Genomic DNA, 17,226 nt, shown 5'->3' with positions numbered 1-17,226 from the left:
TTTGGGATGCATCAGGCGAGGTATTTCCAGTAGAGATAAGGAGGTGTTAGTACCATTATACAAGGCACTGGTGAGACCTCATCTGGAATACTGTGTGCAGTTCTGGTCTCCCATGTTTAAGAAGGATGAATTCAAACTGGAACAGGTACAGAGAAGGGCTAGTAGGATGATCCGAAGAATGGAAAACCTGTCTTATGAAAGGAGACTCAAAGAGCTTGGCTTGTTTAGCCTAACCAAAAGAAAGCTGAGGGGAGATATGATTGTTCTCTCTCAATATATCAGAGGGATAAATACCAGGGAGGGAGAGGAATTATTTAAGCTTAGTACCAATGTGGACACAAGAACAAATGGATATAAACTGGCCATCAGGAAGTTTAGACTTGAAATTAGACGAAGGTTTCTAACCAACAGAGGAGAAAAGTTCTGGAACAGCCTTCCAAGGGGAGCAGTGGGGGCAAAAGACATATCTGGCTCTAAGACTAAGCTTGATAAGTTTATAGAGGTGATGGTATGTTGGGAATGCCTAATTTTGGCAATTAATTGATCTTTGACTATTAGCGGTAAATATGCCCAATGGCCTGTGATGGGATGTTAGATGGGATGGGATCTGAGTTACTACAGAGAATTCTTTCCTGGGTGTCTGGCTGGTGAGTCTTGCCCACATGCTCAGGGTTTAGCTGATCGCCATATTTGGGGTCGGGAAGGAATTTTCCTCCAAGGCAGAGGCCCTGGAGTTTTTTCACCTTCCTCTGCAGTGTGGGGCAAGGGTCACTTGCTGGAGGATTCTCTGCACCTTGAAGTCCGATTTGAGGACTTCAATAGCTCAGACATAGGTTAGGGGTTTGATACAGGAGTGGGGTGGGTGAGATTCTGTGGCCTGCGTTGTGCAGGAGGTCAGACTAGACCAGAGGTTCCCAAACTTATTTGGCCTACCGTCCCCTTTTCAGAAAAAAAATTACTCAGCGCCCCCCTGGAAATCTACCTTCTTTAAGCGAACAAACAGAAAGATGCAGTGACAAATTTGCGCTCTTTTATGTATCTATATTTCTACCTACGTCCTACAATATAGTAAAGAAAGATGTGTTATTAGAATATTGCCCACGACATCAGGTATACAGTGGTTTTTGCGTAAGACGGCAAAAGACAACCAAACTAAAATACTAATGAAACTAATAAACTGGGTTTTGTTCTTTGCTCAGCATTAGATATATGTATTTGATATTAAATTGTCAAATATCAAACTAAATTTATCAAGAAATAATTAATTTAAAAAATAATCAATATGCAATTAAAAATCAGTTAAGTTTTAATTTAGTTTGCCCTTATTTAAATAATTGTTCCTTATTAACACACGCCTTATTTACCAATTAACACAGATGATTTGATAGATATAAATAAATGTTAATAGTTAAGTTTTTTTACGATTTCATTCCCCTGTTTTCGTTAATATTGTAATAAAAAATGACATATATTGACTGTACACTTCAAATAGTACTGTACCGACACAAGCCTGCTATGATTTTATTATTAGTAAGCACTAGAGACACAAACGTACAGTAGATATGTAAGAAAATGTATAAAAATACTCACGTGTAAATTGCTGTTTTATTGAAACAATAATACAATTTGCTTTGTATGTGATCCGTAATCCGTAAAGATCGAAGGTATCGAATATGAATAAAAATTTTTAAATACTTATTGCACTATTGTTAACTGCTTTTTACACAATTCAGAAACAATCTAAATTAGATTTCATACATGTCGCCTATTTATAGTATCGTATTGTAAACAAGTCATTACACGCACATATTCCTGCCGATGCATGCTGGACTTCCCGACAACGTGCGACACGCTCGCCTGCCAACACTTGCTTGTTAAGAGCTGTTGGTGGACTTGACACCTGATCGGTTATAATTTGTGAATTTATTTGGAAAATAAAGTAATCACTACAACTTTAACTTTATGTTACACAACAGATGAAACATGTACGAACGTTTTTTCAAAAATTTCTTATATTCTCTTCTTTCTTTATGCTTCCACCGCCCCCTTATTTTTATTCAACGCCCCCCAATTGCACCCGAGGCTACTACTGCCCCCCTGGATTGTTGCAGCGCCCCCCAGGGGGCGGTATCGCCCACTTTGGGAACCTCTGGACTAGACGATCATAATGGTCCCTCTGACAAAGTCTACGATTCTAAAATTTAGGATAATGCCTGAATACAGTAGATTCTGCTTATTAGCAGCCCTTTAGTTGCCAGCAAAAAACTGCCATTAGCCAGGCGCTAATAAGCACAAGGCAGGTTTATGGGGCTGCAGCCAAGGAAGGAAGTGCTGGGACGTGCCTTCCATGGCAGCAGCTCCACGAAGCTGCCCGTGGGAAGGGTAGCAGCAGGAAGGGGGCTGCAGCATACCTCTTCTACCAGGAGCAGGGGGCCTGTGGGGCTGCACCATACCTCTCCCTGCCCACTATGGGGGCTGGAGCTCAGCACATCCCAGCATTGCCTTCTCTGGGTGCAGCCCCACTGGCAGGGCACAGACTAGAGAGAGCAGGGAGAGGTACCCTGGAGCTCTGGCATCTGGCTCTCACCCCGCTACTGCCCTTCCCATAGCCCCTTACTTCCTGTATGGTCCCTGTGCACAGGTAGGTTTGTGGGGCCGCAACTGGGGAAGGCACATCCCAGCACTTCCTTCCCTGGCTGCAGCCTTGCAAAGCTGCCTGCTGCAGTGCTGCTGGAGCCTTGCTTATAAAAAAATGTTAATAGATGGCATGCCATTGGAAATATCTAAACCCCACTAACATTAAAGTCAATGGGACAGGATTGGTTCCCAGCCAAATCCTGTTAACCAAAAAGTTGTTAATAGACAGGTTGCTATTAAGCAGAATCCACTGTATATGAAGTGTCCTTTACAGTATTCTTAAGTACTGTAACTTAGAAAGTTTTAACAAATTTATATATCATTGTCATACTAGCATCAGCAGTATAGTATTTACCATCACAGAAATGTGTAAAACTGGAGTAAAGGAGCACCTTTTTCAATTGTGGAAAAACTTTCATGTGGAACGTGTAGCGTCCCCTCTCCCCACCCAGTTACCTTCTTTAATGCCAATTTGCTTATAGGTTTTGATGGACAGGTCTGGGTTCTTCTGGATCCCGCCACCCACTCAGCAGGTCTTTTTTATTTTTTCCTATGAATTTATTTGGCGGTGCCTCCACCCCCCTCACTCCTTTCTGGCAGGGTCACCAGGGCAGCTTGGGAGGAAAATTTTAACAACAGGGTAATCCTCACTTACTTGCCAGATTGTGTTATTTCTTGGAAGTCTCCAACAAATAACACAAACACATACAATATATTTAACACAATAATTATATTAAACAGGAGACAAATATAACATAACAGGGTAAAGCACTATTGTTAGGGTCACTGGTGCCGACGCTGCTAATACCTGTGACTTTCCCCAGTCACGTGACGTGATGTAGCAAATATAAGATTAGTGTCCTGTTGGTACAGGTACTTTGTTGGGGCCCTTGATGACCTATGACCACAAAATTCTTCTCTGCAGTGGTTTAGCAGTGTGGCTGCCTGGGTTCAGAACAGCCCAAAGGACTCACAAGTGGGAGAAGGTGGTAAATCCCTCCACAGGTTTAATATGCAGCAGGTTATAAAATCCCCAAACTCTCACTCCCTGGCTTGAGGACACAGTTCAGGGAGTAGGGAGTCCCCAAAACAAATTCCTTAACTGACTGACTAAAAAATGGTGCACTCACAAACTCCATGAATGATCCTCAGGTTCAGAGATGACTCTGGACTCATTGGTCACTGCAGAGGGGCTGATCTCTGCTGGCAGGGATCCTCTTCAGGCAGGAATCCGGCTGCTTCGGTCCCAGGATTTCCCCTCACCACAAAGGGGTGCAGGGCTCAAGGTGCAGATTACACAACTGTACTAAAATCCAAACTGTCGTCTCCTAGCCCAGCATCCAGACACACACACAGCAGGCAGCAGCCCTGAACTAGCAGGCAGAGCAGAGCTGACCATGTGGTGACTGGTCTCACCTTGGGAGCTGGACGGCTAACTCAGCCTGGCTGGGGGAGTTTCCCAGCAAAACTCTACAAACTGGGAATCATCAGTGGAGAAGGAAAAGCCCAGCGGAGGGATCTTGCTTTCAGGTTCCTAGAGGCCAGTTCTCAGGGGGAATCCTGCATGCAGGCCTGGGCCTTACTAGCTCCCCACATAGCCAGTCCTGCCCTTGCCTTGGCTGGCTCCAGACTGACTCAAAAATGGCTTCTCCCCTTTCCTGAACTCCCTGGGAGGGGCATCTCACTCCCTATTGGTTGCCGGGCAGACTCTGAGTTTGCCTTGACTCCCCCTCCCTACCAGGGACCAGGGCCGGCTCCAGGCACCAGCGAAGGAAGCAGCTGCCTGGGGCGGCCAATAGAAAGGGGCGGCACTCCGTCCGCTATTGGGGCGGCACGTTCGGGTCCATGGTGGCAATTTGGCGGCGGACCCTTCAGTCCCTCTCGTCCTCTTCGGCGGCAGCTCAATCGCTCCGCTTCAGTCTTCTGCGGCAATTCGGCGGCGGGTTTTGTTTTTCTTCTTCGCCGCTTCGGTCAGCAAAAAAGCTGGAGCCGGTCCTGCCAGGGACAGTGTGCTTCACCCCTGAGCTGTCAGCAGCCAGAGCCCAGGAATCTTGGTAATCTCCTTGGGGGTTACAGAAGGTATAAGACATAAATGGTGAGGAAGGGTGTAAAAACCCATAATTAACACTGATGCTGGCTTGATGCAAGTATACCTCTTTAATATCCTTATCTTATTAATGTCTGAATCACATGCCCACTTTTTTCCAGCATAGGGATTCATAATAGTACAGTAATGCCCTTGTGAAGGCTGAAGGACTATTATAATAATAAAATATGGAGATATACCTATCTTATAGAACTGGAAGGGACCTTGAAAGGTCATTGAGTTGAGTCCAATCCCCTGCCTTCACTAGCAGGACCAATTTTTGCCCCAGATCCCTAAATGGCCCCCCCCTCAAGGCCTGAACTCACAACCCAGGGTTTAGCAGGCCAATGCTCAAACCACTGAGCTAGCCCTCCCTCCTCTATTCCCTTTCTGAACTCTATTTTTAATCTTTTCATAACAGAAACCCTCTTTTGGTCTCCATCTGAGGCTAGAGATGGAAAAAGACTTATTCTAGCTCCTTGACAATGCAGGACGGTTCCCTAAACCATGTACTTCTGATACTTGCTTTTTTTTGTTTTTTGTTTTTTTAATATTTTAAATGGCTATAGTTAAAAAAAAAAAACCACAACAACTCTGCATTATTAATAGGGAAGTCCAATGATAAGTTAAATTAGATGCAATATTATTTAGATTACTTCAAATTTAGGAAATGCCAGAATTAAAGTTGTCCATGTAACCAGACTCTTAGCAACCAAATTTTTTGAAGTTCCATGTTCTGCTGCTGTTAGGAGTAGCGTCTATTGACCATAAGATGAATTTTATGTTCAGATGCAAATAGCCTATTAACTAATGTGAACAAAATGTAACACACGGACCTACCCCCACTTGGCAGCTATGAACAGAGTTGGCACTTTCCGTGTAACCAGGAGGGAAAGGAGAACTTAGGAAAACTGAATTTTTTTAATTGATAAAATGTATGGTTAATTTTTAAAAAAGTCTCTGCACCTCACCTTATGTAATAACCAAAATATCAGTGTCCAAAAATAAACCTGCAAACATCTCTGCTCCAAACCCAGTACACCCACATATTAAATCTGATCTGATTTGAGACAACACAAATCCAGGGTTTGTCAATTTCACTAGTTCTTGGTCCTGAAAATGGATCAATGTGGGCACAGGAGTCTGCCTGTGTGAACACAGTTGTAGGACTGGGACCTTCGAGCCCAACCCTGCAACTAAAGTTACACCTGTGCATAATTGCTCATACGTGTAATTGCTCAGCCCTATTACATTCAGTGGAGCTACTCAGGTAAGGTACAGGGGTGTATAAATTACAAGAATGGATCCTTAGGCCCTGATCCTACAAAAACACATGCACATGGTTAACTTTACAATCTAGAGTAATGATCTCAATGGGGCTACTCATGGTAGTAAAGCTAAGCATGTATGGAAGTGTTTGCAGGCTCAGGGACTGGGAGGCTGTAATTGGTGTGTAACTACATATTTCAGATGCTCTGTAACAAACATTAGAACTCAGGTTTATCTAAATTTCCCCATGTGTGACAGAGTGCCAAGAGCCACTCTGCTTACTTAAGCATTAATTAGTTCCACCAGGAAAGGCCTGGTGGAGGAGGAAAGTACTTAATTGCTTAAGTGGACTGGGGCTTGGTGAGCTAATTATTCCCCCCACACTCCCTTCCCAGCTAGGGTTGCTAGTTAAAAGCACAGGAAGGAAGTGCATAGGGGGGAAGGTTAGTAGAGCCTAGAGGAAGAAAGGTCTCAGGGCCTGTAGGGTTACCATACGTCCGGATTTTCCCGGACATGTCCGGCTTTTTGGGCCTCAAATCCCCGTCCGTGAGGAAATCCCCAAAAGCCGGACATGTCCGGGAAAATAGGGAGGGAGGGCCCGGCGGTGCTCGGCCGGGGGCCGGGGCCGCTGGGGCTGGGGGTGCTCAGCCGGGCCCGGCGGTGCTGGGCCGGGGGCCGGGAGCCGGTGGTGCGGGACCGGGAGCCAGGGGCCGGGGGTGCTTGGCCGGGAGCCGGGGGCCGGGCCGGGTCCGGCGGTGCTCGGCCGGGGGTGCTCGGCCGGGGGCCGGCGCCCCAGGGCCCGAGCCGAGCCAGGCGGGAGACGCCGGGGCCAGAGCCTCTTGGCCTGGGCCAGCCGGCCGCCGGAGGGAGCCGCTCGGCCGGACTGGGCCGCCCCGCCCCAGCCCACCTGCTGCCTCACTGTTTCAGGCTTCCCGCGAACATTTGATTCGCGGGAAGCAGGGGAGGGGGAGGAGCAGGGGGCGGAGCATTCAGGGGAGGGGGCAGAGTTGGGGCGGGGACTTCGGGGAAGGGGCGGAGTTGGGGCGGGGCAGGGGGCAGGGAAGGGGTGGAGTTGGGGCGGGGCCGGGTCCCCATCCCTGTGGAGTGTCCTCTTTTTTTAAAATTAAAATATGGTAACCCTATCTCAGGGTGGTGAGAGCTCACCCTCTCCCTGGAGAAAGGGCTGAGGATTAGAAAAAAACTGCAAATAGACTTGCTGCAGTGCACAGGATTGTGATGATATTTGGGGGACGGTAACAAATAATACTCACAGAGGTGAGAACAAACCAAAAGGTGTCCAAAGCTGTTTGGGAGGGAGCTTAGATCAGGATACCTGCCATGTTACACGGCCTTTAGCAAAGCAAACATCGCTGGGCTGAGCCAGGATGGAAATACAGCCCTTCATCTCCTTGCTCTGTACTAAGTGGTCTACTCTAGATTTTTCTCATATGTCCTAAAACTCTCTTCTCAAAGTATAATCCAGCCTTACTTTCCCAAGTAGGCTATCCTTTAGCCTTTTTTCCTCTCCAAGGAATGTCTATATTCTTTTATTTCTTAAATGGCATCAGTTCGAGTACTTAGTCTGGAAGCATTAGAAAAATAACACTTTCATTTATGAAGCATATGATGGCATTGGATTTAAGGGATTCTGCACAAGGCAAAAAGAGAGAGTTCCCTTTTGCTAGCGTCCATAGAAGCTCCACCTCTGTGGAAGGTCTCATCAGAACGGACTCTCATTGGGTGATCTGATCATGAAGGGAGGGCACTGCTTGGAGCACTACTGAGCCTTTTATAAATTAACCCTTTGAATTTAAAGTCAGTTACCCTCTGTGAAAAAGGGACATGAGAAATGTATTCTCAGGCTAACATCAGGCCCAGTGACCCAAATGCTTAGTGGTTCAAGGAGAGATAATGAAGCAGCACATTGACTAGATACTTTGACAAAACTTAAATGACACTGAAATTGAAGCTGATACTATAATTACTGAAAATGGCTTTTTATTGGCCTGAAGAGGAGGTATCTGAAGATGGCGAATCTAAAAATCTAGAAGAGGGAGAGGAGACTGTCAAATAGGTAAAATCACTTCCAACTACAGTGAAAGGCTCCTGTGAAATGTAGTAATTACATATCAATATTTTATTTTAGTATGGGAAATGCATGGAGTGTGTAACTGTAATGACTCCACGGGGTTAGTAGCTCTCCTGGGAAATAACAGCTGCTGGCTCTGCTAAAAGAATGGAAGCTCATAGGAAATGTTCCAGTTTGGTGTCTGGAAGGGAGAAGATCTGGGGGTTAGCCTGAGAGCCAAAAATCAAATGTCAAGGCTAATTAACACTTGGTCATGGGAATTCATCTGAGTGCCACGGATGTTAGTAAAATTTATATTTTATGGTCTGCCTAGATTAACTCTTCTGAGGAGTGGAACATGCAGACACAGATACAGTAGAAACAATAAGGAAAAAAGAATTGAAATAGTGAATTTTGTCAACTCATGAAACTAAAAAAATCTTTAATCATTCTATAAGTCTTTTTGTTCACAGACTGGATTATTTTTGCACTTCAATTTTTATCCTGTAATTTAGATTAGAATATTTTTAAGGTCTATTACATTGAAAGGTTTCTCTCCTTGTTGTTCATTGGATACTAGGGACCAGTCTTGAAAATCAGTCTTGGAATTTTTTTAGACCCAGTAGTAGATAATAAAATAATATCCTCTAAATACAAAGCCAATTATAAATGTATACTATAACTAGAAAGTATCTCTCTTGAGAGTGTTAAACAAGAGATTGCAATGTACTAAAGTAATAAGAAAGAGGGAAAGAATATTAGTTGCTTGGAGTCATAACTTGGAATGGGCAAGAAAGGAACACATTTGCCTAATAGCATGAGCGTGTTTGGCTGCTGGATACTCAAGTTGGTCATGCATTAGTGTGATAGTTTACAGTGGGGATTTGGTTTCTTGCACAGGAGGAAGAGGGAAGTTGAGATTCACTCAGTGCAGAAACTCTGATCTGGTACTGCCTCCCAGTGGCACAGATGATCCTGATCCTTCAGCAGCTGCTGTGCCCTCACCCACCATACAGTGGTTTCTCTAAAATCTTAGAAATTAGTCCTCAGGCAACCGACCAGTCTCCTAAAGTTTAGAGCAGATATAGTTCTAGCTCAACAGTTCTGAATATTAATTCTGAATTTTTTATTCTTAATACTGGTGTTTAGGAAGCGACCAGAAGATTACCTGTACTTCTGCACCACTTTGGTATCTGTCACTCAGCACGTGTATTCTATCATGACAATAGTGTATACTGATGTTGCTTGGATGATGCCAGCCAATGGATTGAATATGGGAAAGAAATGATCTTACAACACTCTGAGCCAGGCAGCTCCCTCTGCAGCTGGCTGTTTTTGGAGACAGAGCACTTTAGATGTCACACGGGTATTCATTCAGTCCTCCCAAATGTACCCATATGCTATGTTCTTAGTCTTCCCTCAGGGTTTCATTAGTAAGGCCAAAAACACTTGTTAGGGCTATTTCTAGGTGAGTTTTCTATGACACCCCCACTATTTAGAGCCCCAGTTCTGTTTGCTGCATTCAAAAAATATTTTGCCTTCTCCCGTATCCTTTCATATTTGTTTTCCTGTGTAACTTTATGGAAATTCTATGTTTTAACCTCACACAGTTTTTCATTCAGGGAGGCCAGTACTTACAATCTTTTCTGAACATGGTGAATGCGCACTATGGCTAACGTGCCCCACTCTCCTTGGCAGGGAGAAAAGAAAGGGGGAATTTAATGCTTTTATACTCGGGAATGTTGACCTTGTAAGCACCACCAATCAAGATTTGCAGCCTCTTTCTTTAGCTGATTCCTATGGGACTGATTTATTTGACCCTTCTTCTAAGAAAACAATTGAATCCTTACTAATCTTACATAGGCAGAAGCACACCAGGCTGGTTTAATGTACCACAATCATCTTTTTTTTGAAAAGAAAAGAAAAGTCATAGATTACAGACCAAATTCTATTCTGTTGTGTGCATTCAGGCAAGAGTCAATTTCTAATTGGTGTAGTTTTCTTATGCTTTCGTTCCATAACATACAAAGCATCATATTGCCACAGTAACTCCTGCATATCTGGAGGCTGCATTTCTAGCGGACTAGGAAGACACTATTAGATTTTGGGCTGGTTCTCACTAGTATATGAGCAATTTTCAAGGTAGTGTGCCTCCTTAATAAAACTTTAATGCATTCCAATGTAACTGACTTTATATGCCATCCTCCATACAAAGTATCACAAAATGTTTTACAGTTAGAAGAAGAATAGTGAGTGAACACGTCACGGAATCTGATACGGCTAGTTTTATACAAATGGAAAACAACCAAAGGGGAAAGCAACCTAAAAAGAAGGAAAGTAAAAGAATTCCCCCTTGTTGGCTGCAATGCTTTTTATGTTAGAAATTGTCACCTACAATGTTTAGAAATTCCAAGGATGTTTTAGTATTGGCATCACGAGACTTCCAAATTGAAGTCTCTGATGCTCACACAGCATTTTTCCTACGCTTTATATATAGGTGCATAAGGAGGCAGTCATCTTGTTCCTTAGTGTGATTTGGTGGTTTGTAGCAAACACCAATTAATACTCGATCTCATGCTTTAACTGTTAGAACATTGATCTGTAAGCATTCAGGATCATTGTTTCCAAGTTATCAGTGACTTGGAAACAAGTAATGCCATTTTTGACTTAGAATGCCATTCCCCCTCCCCTTTTGCCCACTCGATCCTTCCTAAACAGACTGTAACCATTGATTTTTAACATTCCAGTTATGCGAGTCATCCTGCAAGGCACAGTAATACTAACTAGATCAAATGTATGCTCATAATTGAGTGATTCCAGTTCCTCTTGTTTGTTGTCCATGCTCCTAGCAGTGGAGTATAAGGAATTCAAGAATTTCTTTTCTCCATGTCCTTTGGTTCCTTGATTAATTTTGTTCTTAACATCACAAAGCTGAAAACAATTATTAGCCAAATCAGCTGGGAGGAAGAATTTAATCTGAAAAATATGAATGATAATTGGAAATAATTTTAAGAACACACTACTAGATTTCCAAAAAAACATAATTGGGGAAGAAGGCTGTGCTGATTAAAAAGCTGACCTGATTTAGAGGGGAAGTAAAGGCAGCTATAAAAAAGACTATATGTAACAAATGGAAGAAAAGGAGAGTTGCTAGTAATGAGTAAATATAATAAGTTATGAATTGTAGAAAATTGATAAGGGAAGCAAAGGGACACAATGAGAAATTTACAGCCAGAAGTTTTAAGGACAATAAGGAGTTTTTAAAACATATTAGGAATAGAAAGAATCCTAAACATGGTACTGGTCCATTGCTAGATGGAAATGGTAGAATTATCAATAATAATGTAGAAGAGGCAAAAGTGTTCAATAAATATTTCTGTTTCTGTATTTGGGGGAAAAACAGCTGATATAGTCTCATAATATGGTGATAACACTTTTTCCATTTGACTAGTATCTCTGGAGGATGTTAACCAGAAACTACTAAATTAGACAGTTTTAAATCAGCATCCAAGAGTTTTAAAAGAGCTGGGTGATGAGCTTGCTGGACCGTTAATGTTGATTTTCAATAAGTCTTGGAGTACTGGGGAAGTTCCAGAAGACTGCAAGAAAGCTAATGTTGTGCCAATTTTTAAAATGGGTTAATGGGATGACCCAGGTAATCTTAGGCTGATCAGTCTGACATCGATCACATGCAAGATAATTGAGTCCCATATTAGCCACTCCATGAATAAAGACTTAGAGGAGGATAAAATAATTAATACAAATCAACATGAGTTTATGGAAAGTAGATCCTGTCAAACTAACTTGATATCTTTTTTAGATGAGATTACAAGTTTGGCTGATAAAGGTAATGTGTTTGATGTAACATACTTAGACTTCTGTAAGGCTTTTGACTTGGTATTACATAACATTTAATTAAAAATCTAGAACAATGTAAAAATAATGTGGCACATATTAAATTGATTAAAAACTGGCTAACTGGTCTCAAAAAGTACTTGTAAATGGAGAATCATCATCAAGTGGGTGTGTTTCCAGTGAAATCCTGCAGGAATTGGTTCTTGGCCCTGTACTATTTAACATTTTTATCAATGACCTGGAAGAAAACATAAAATCATCACTGATAGTTTGCAGATGACAACATAAAAATTAGGGGAGTGGTAAATAATGAAAAGGACAGGTCACTGATTCAGAGCAATTTGGTAAACTGGGAGCAAGCAAACATGCATTTTTATATGGCTAAATGTAAACATATATGTATAGGAACAAAGAATGTAGACTATACTTACAGGATGGGGGACTCAATCCTGGGAAGCAATGACTCTGAAAAAGATTTGGGGGTAGTGGATAATCAGCTGAACGTGAGCTCCCAATGTGACGCTGTGGCCAAAAGATCTAATGAAATTTTGGGATGCATAAACAGGGGAATCTCAAGTAGGAACAGAGAGGTTATTTCACCTCTGTATTTGGCACTGGTGTGACAGCTGCTGGAATACTGTGTCCAGTTCTGGTGCCCACAATTCAAGAAAGATGTTGAAAAATTGGAGGGAGTTCAGAGAAGAGACATGAAAATGATTTAAGGATTAGAAAATATGCTTTATAGAACTAGACTCAAGGAGCTCAATATATTTATTTTAACAAAGAGAAGGCTAAGGAGTGACAGTCTATAAATATCTACCTTAGGAACAAATATTTAATAATGGGCTCTTCAATCTAGCAGAGGAAGGTGTAACATGATCCAATGGCTGGAAGTTGAAGCTAGACAAATTCAGATTAGAAATAAAGTGTGTACTTTTAACAGTGAGGGTAATTGACCCTTGGAACAATTTACCAAGGGTTGTGGTGAAGTCTCCATCACTGACCATTTTTAAATCAAGACTGGATATTTTTTTCTAAAAGATCTGCTCTAGAAATTATTTTGGAGATGTTCTACAGACTGTGTTATACAGGAGGTCAGACTAGATGATCATAATGGTCCCTTCTGGGCTTGAAATCTATGAAGTACTGGAGCAACACTCATGAATGTCAATATATAGTGACAACTGTCAAAGAACCATAGTTACCGGTAAGTAGCCTCTTAACAAAACTATCACAACTATTGTACTTGGCCTATGTAGTGACGGGTTTAAAACAAACTCCTGGATCTGAAAACCCCTGAGTAAGGATCCAAACTTTCCCAGATCCAAACTTCACATCTGGTTCATCTCCAAACCATAATCTCTTATCTGACTCCATCTCCCCCACAAACTTGGGGAAACTTTGAATTCAGATCCTACCTTTGCAGAATGGCACTCTGTCTGATATGATGAGGTTGGGTGTTCTATTAATTCAAACAGATTGGGAAATATGAAAACTTTTTATGACACACATGATTTCTGTTGTGTTTTATAATTTTTAAATGGTGCAGATCAGTGATACACTCAGTGAATATGCAAAAAACATAGACTTTTTTTGGAAGACAATGAGACTCTAAAATCTACGATTACAGAGGATTCAGAACCCATCCCTTTGGCAAATTTTTCAGTGGTTTGTATCTATTTTATTTTATTTTATTTTTATTTGCGTGGTCAAAATAAATGCTGGAGGCTCCATATGTTCCCTCCATATGTGTTGATAATTGTTAATGTGAGTCACCAAATGATGAATGATGTCACCTGCGTCTGATGAAGTGGGTATTCACCCAAGAAAGCTTATGCTCCAATATGGCTGTTAGTCTATAAGGTGCCACAGGACTCCTTGTCGCTTTTTACAAATGATGAATGTCTCCTGAGTGCTGAATATAAACTGTGATGTATAAAGATTTTATTTTCTATTTTATGAATGTGTAGCTCTGGGTCCCTTTATCAGATCTATAGATCTGTGAGGGGTTTTATTAAAGCTTTGCAACCCCTTGCCTGTTTGGTTTCAAATGGGTTCATGTAATCGTGTGTGTGAGAGAAACAGTTTACATGGTTTATCGAAATCTGCAGTTTGAAGACGTATAGAACTTTTTCATAATTGAATTGTGTGGTTAAAATGGTTTGTCCTGGCTCACTGGAACTAGAAGTGAGACTAGAGGCCATAAATGAAAAAATATCATAATTTCCACATGTGACTTTTCCTAACACAGTTTGAACATGAAAATGTCTTGTGTATAGCAGTCTTGTACCAGACAGAAAAAGAGAAATTCACATAGAGCTTAGGATTTGAGGGGGGAGGGGTGCATTAGGGGGGTATGGAATAGGCTAGTTGCACTTTACCTCACTCTCAGTCCCCTCCATGTCAGGCAGCCTCCACAGTGGGGTGTTCCCCATCTCCTTGGTGACTGGAAGCCGACTAGATTTTTGCTTGGAGCCTGACCTTTGTCCTGTCCCTCAGGCAGAACTCGCCCCAGAACTCTCTGCCTCCAAGTGTGCACCCATGGCAGGGCTCCAGTGGTGCAAGTAGAAATCATTTCTTGCTGGTACTGCACTCATGGGAGGGACACAAGGGGGGGGCATGTGACCTCCCCACATGACCTTCCTTGTGACTCCTCCCCACCCCGCCCCCCAGCCCGGGGTCCTCACGCTCTCCCCATTCCCTCCGACATTCCTGTTACCTGTCTAAAATTTTAAAGTTGTAAAATGATGCTTTGGGCCCCTGGTGCCACCTGTACTTCCAGGTGTCATTGAGGATCCAGCAGCACCCGAAATTGAAAACTTCTTAAATGAAAGGAAGATAGGAAGGACAATCACCCCACTTTCCCTTAACACACTATCAGTGCATCCCTTATGCCTCCTGATGCCGCGGTAGCGCTTTAACGTGGCTGTTAACCCCGCCCCCCCCGAGGGGAGTAGCTACCAGTGTTGGGAGCGCAGCTTCCAGCGCTGGTGCACTGTCTACACTTCCACTATACAGCTCTGAAACTTGCATCGCTCAGGGGGGTGTTTTTTCACACTCCTGAGCAAGAAAGTTTCAGCGCTGTAAATTGGCAGTGTAGACAAAGCCTAAGTATTGCTCTCCGCCAGGCACTAGGAAAGCAAAGGTGCCGCGCCATGTGGGTTTGATAGAAAAGAGGCATAGAACTGTGTGTGCCATGTGCATCTTGATAAAACTGCAGCCCAAATTGTTTTATTATTTTCCTCAGCATGACATACAGGATGGCAATCAAAATCAGCCTGGCAGAACGTGCATGAGAACTGTCTCTGCACAGATAAGCAATTGATCAACATCACATTCTCTGATCTCTTGGTGCCAAATTCTGCTCCCATTGAAATCAAAAGAAGTTTTGCTATTGAGTTCAATGGGAACAGGCTTTGACATTTGGAGAATAAAGAACAAAACCACTCAAGCAAGGGCTATGTTGCTTATACCACAGGTATCAAAGGCTGCTGACTCTTGTGAGAAAGTCAGCAGACATCTGATCTTTGTCCATTGCAAGGGAAAAATCAGCAATCAATGAGGCTAGAATGGTCTTTTTACCATAACCAACTCGTTAGTCCATCTGCAAAGGATCATGGAAATATGAAGGCTTCAAATTACCTTAAAGTCCTCAGTCCCTTGGTTAGAATGCTCCCATCAGTATATGTTCATAGTCCAGAGTCTGGAGCAGGAATCAAAAACACTGTTTAAACACCTTCCGTCCACCCAACCCCTCCCCTCTTGAGGACTCCTGACCAACTTAACAGCACAATACATATGCTAACAAATTTAAAAAAGTCTTTGTTTAAGTTTGTTAGCATATGCATTGTGCTGTTAAACCCATATAAAGAATTAATGCTCTCCCTAGCTGCGTTCTGCTCCTTTAATGAGCAGAGTGCAGCTACACCCTTCCCTCCGGTGAAGACCGATGCAAATTTGCGTGGCATGGGAGAGGCACACTGAAGTTTTGCCTAAGGCAGCAGATTTCTTGAGTGTCCTGTGGGCATTAGCCTGGGACCTGAGAGACTCAGATTCAGTTCCCTGCTCTGCCACAGACTTCCTGTGTGACCTTGAGCAAGTCACATAGTCTCTGTACCTTCATTCCCTTTCTATAAAATGGGAATACCACTTCCCTATCTCACTGGGGTGTTGTGAGGATAAATATATTATAAGATTGTGAAGCACTCAGGTACCATGATAACAGGTGCCATATAAGTACCTTATCTAGATACCTGCTCTTCCCCAGTGGTAGCTGGGAATTGTCATTGGAAAATGCTGTTTTGCCAAAGCTGAAATGTCTCATGGAAATGTATTGGGTTCAATGAACTTCTGACAAACCGCAAGCAGGATTCCATCTGACCCCTTCCTGGTTTCATGCCAGCTCATCTGGTGGACTGCTGGAGAGCTTGGACTTCTGGGGCCCACAGCTCCAGGAAGCCTCGCTATGTGGAATATCCAAGGGTTGGGGACCCCAGGGCTTCCGGGCTACCTGTCACAGAGCCCTGGGTCTTCATGGTTTTGTATCAACAGATTGGCATATCTGACTGTCACATGTTCTAAGCATTTAGGAGGTTAGTCTGCTGTAACTGTGCACCTTAATTGTGAGTAAAAGTAGTTTTTGTTTGTGTTATGCTCTAGCACTGGAAATTAAGTTGTCCTAAATGCTGTTGTAAAGACCTTCTCACTCTAATCTACCATATAGCCAGAAAAAAAATCTCACTGACATTCCCTCTTTTTAATATAGTTTTCAGAGAGCTAATGAAGGAACAGCCATTTTCCTGTCAAATCAGCAGTTTCCATGCAAGTCAGCCAGAAACTGAAATGTCCCACTTTCTCTAGAAAGCTCCATCATGCACCCCTTGACCCACAGTTCTCCCCTCCTCTGTTCAGGTACCTCAATTCACCTCTCCTATTATGACACTGTAAACATTTCTAGTTTTCATGGTCAAAAGAAGCTACAACTGCCTAATGAAGTTAGCGCAGAATATATTGGACATTTAAAACCCAATAGGACTGTGGTAGTTCTTTTTGAATGTGGAATTAGGAACTGCTTTTGATGACAGCAGCAGCATTGATCTCACACTGTTCTGGAAGGGTGAATTGCAACTGAGGGACAAATTAAGTTTTTTATTAAATTATTGGAATCTTATATAATTAACAGTTAGTAATAAAACATGTAAAAAATAAAAATGAGGACACTCGTGCTGATAGGGTCAATGTTTGTGTGTCATGTCAGGGCTAGTAAACACTTTGCAAACCTGTACTTACGTTTCAGTACGAGTAAACTTTT

This window comes from Emys orbicularis, chromosome 1 (genome assembly GCF_028017835.1).
Source record: "Emys orbicularis isolate rEmyOrb1 chromosome 1, rEmyOrb1.hap1, whole genome shotgun sequence".
Taxonomy (NCBI): domain Eukaryota; kingdom Metazoa; phylum Chordata; order Testudines; family Emydidae; genus Emys; species Emys orbicularis.
This window is presented reverse-complemented; position numbering follows the sequence as displayed.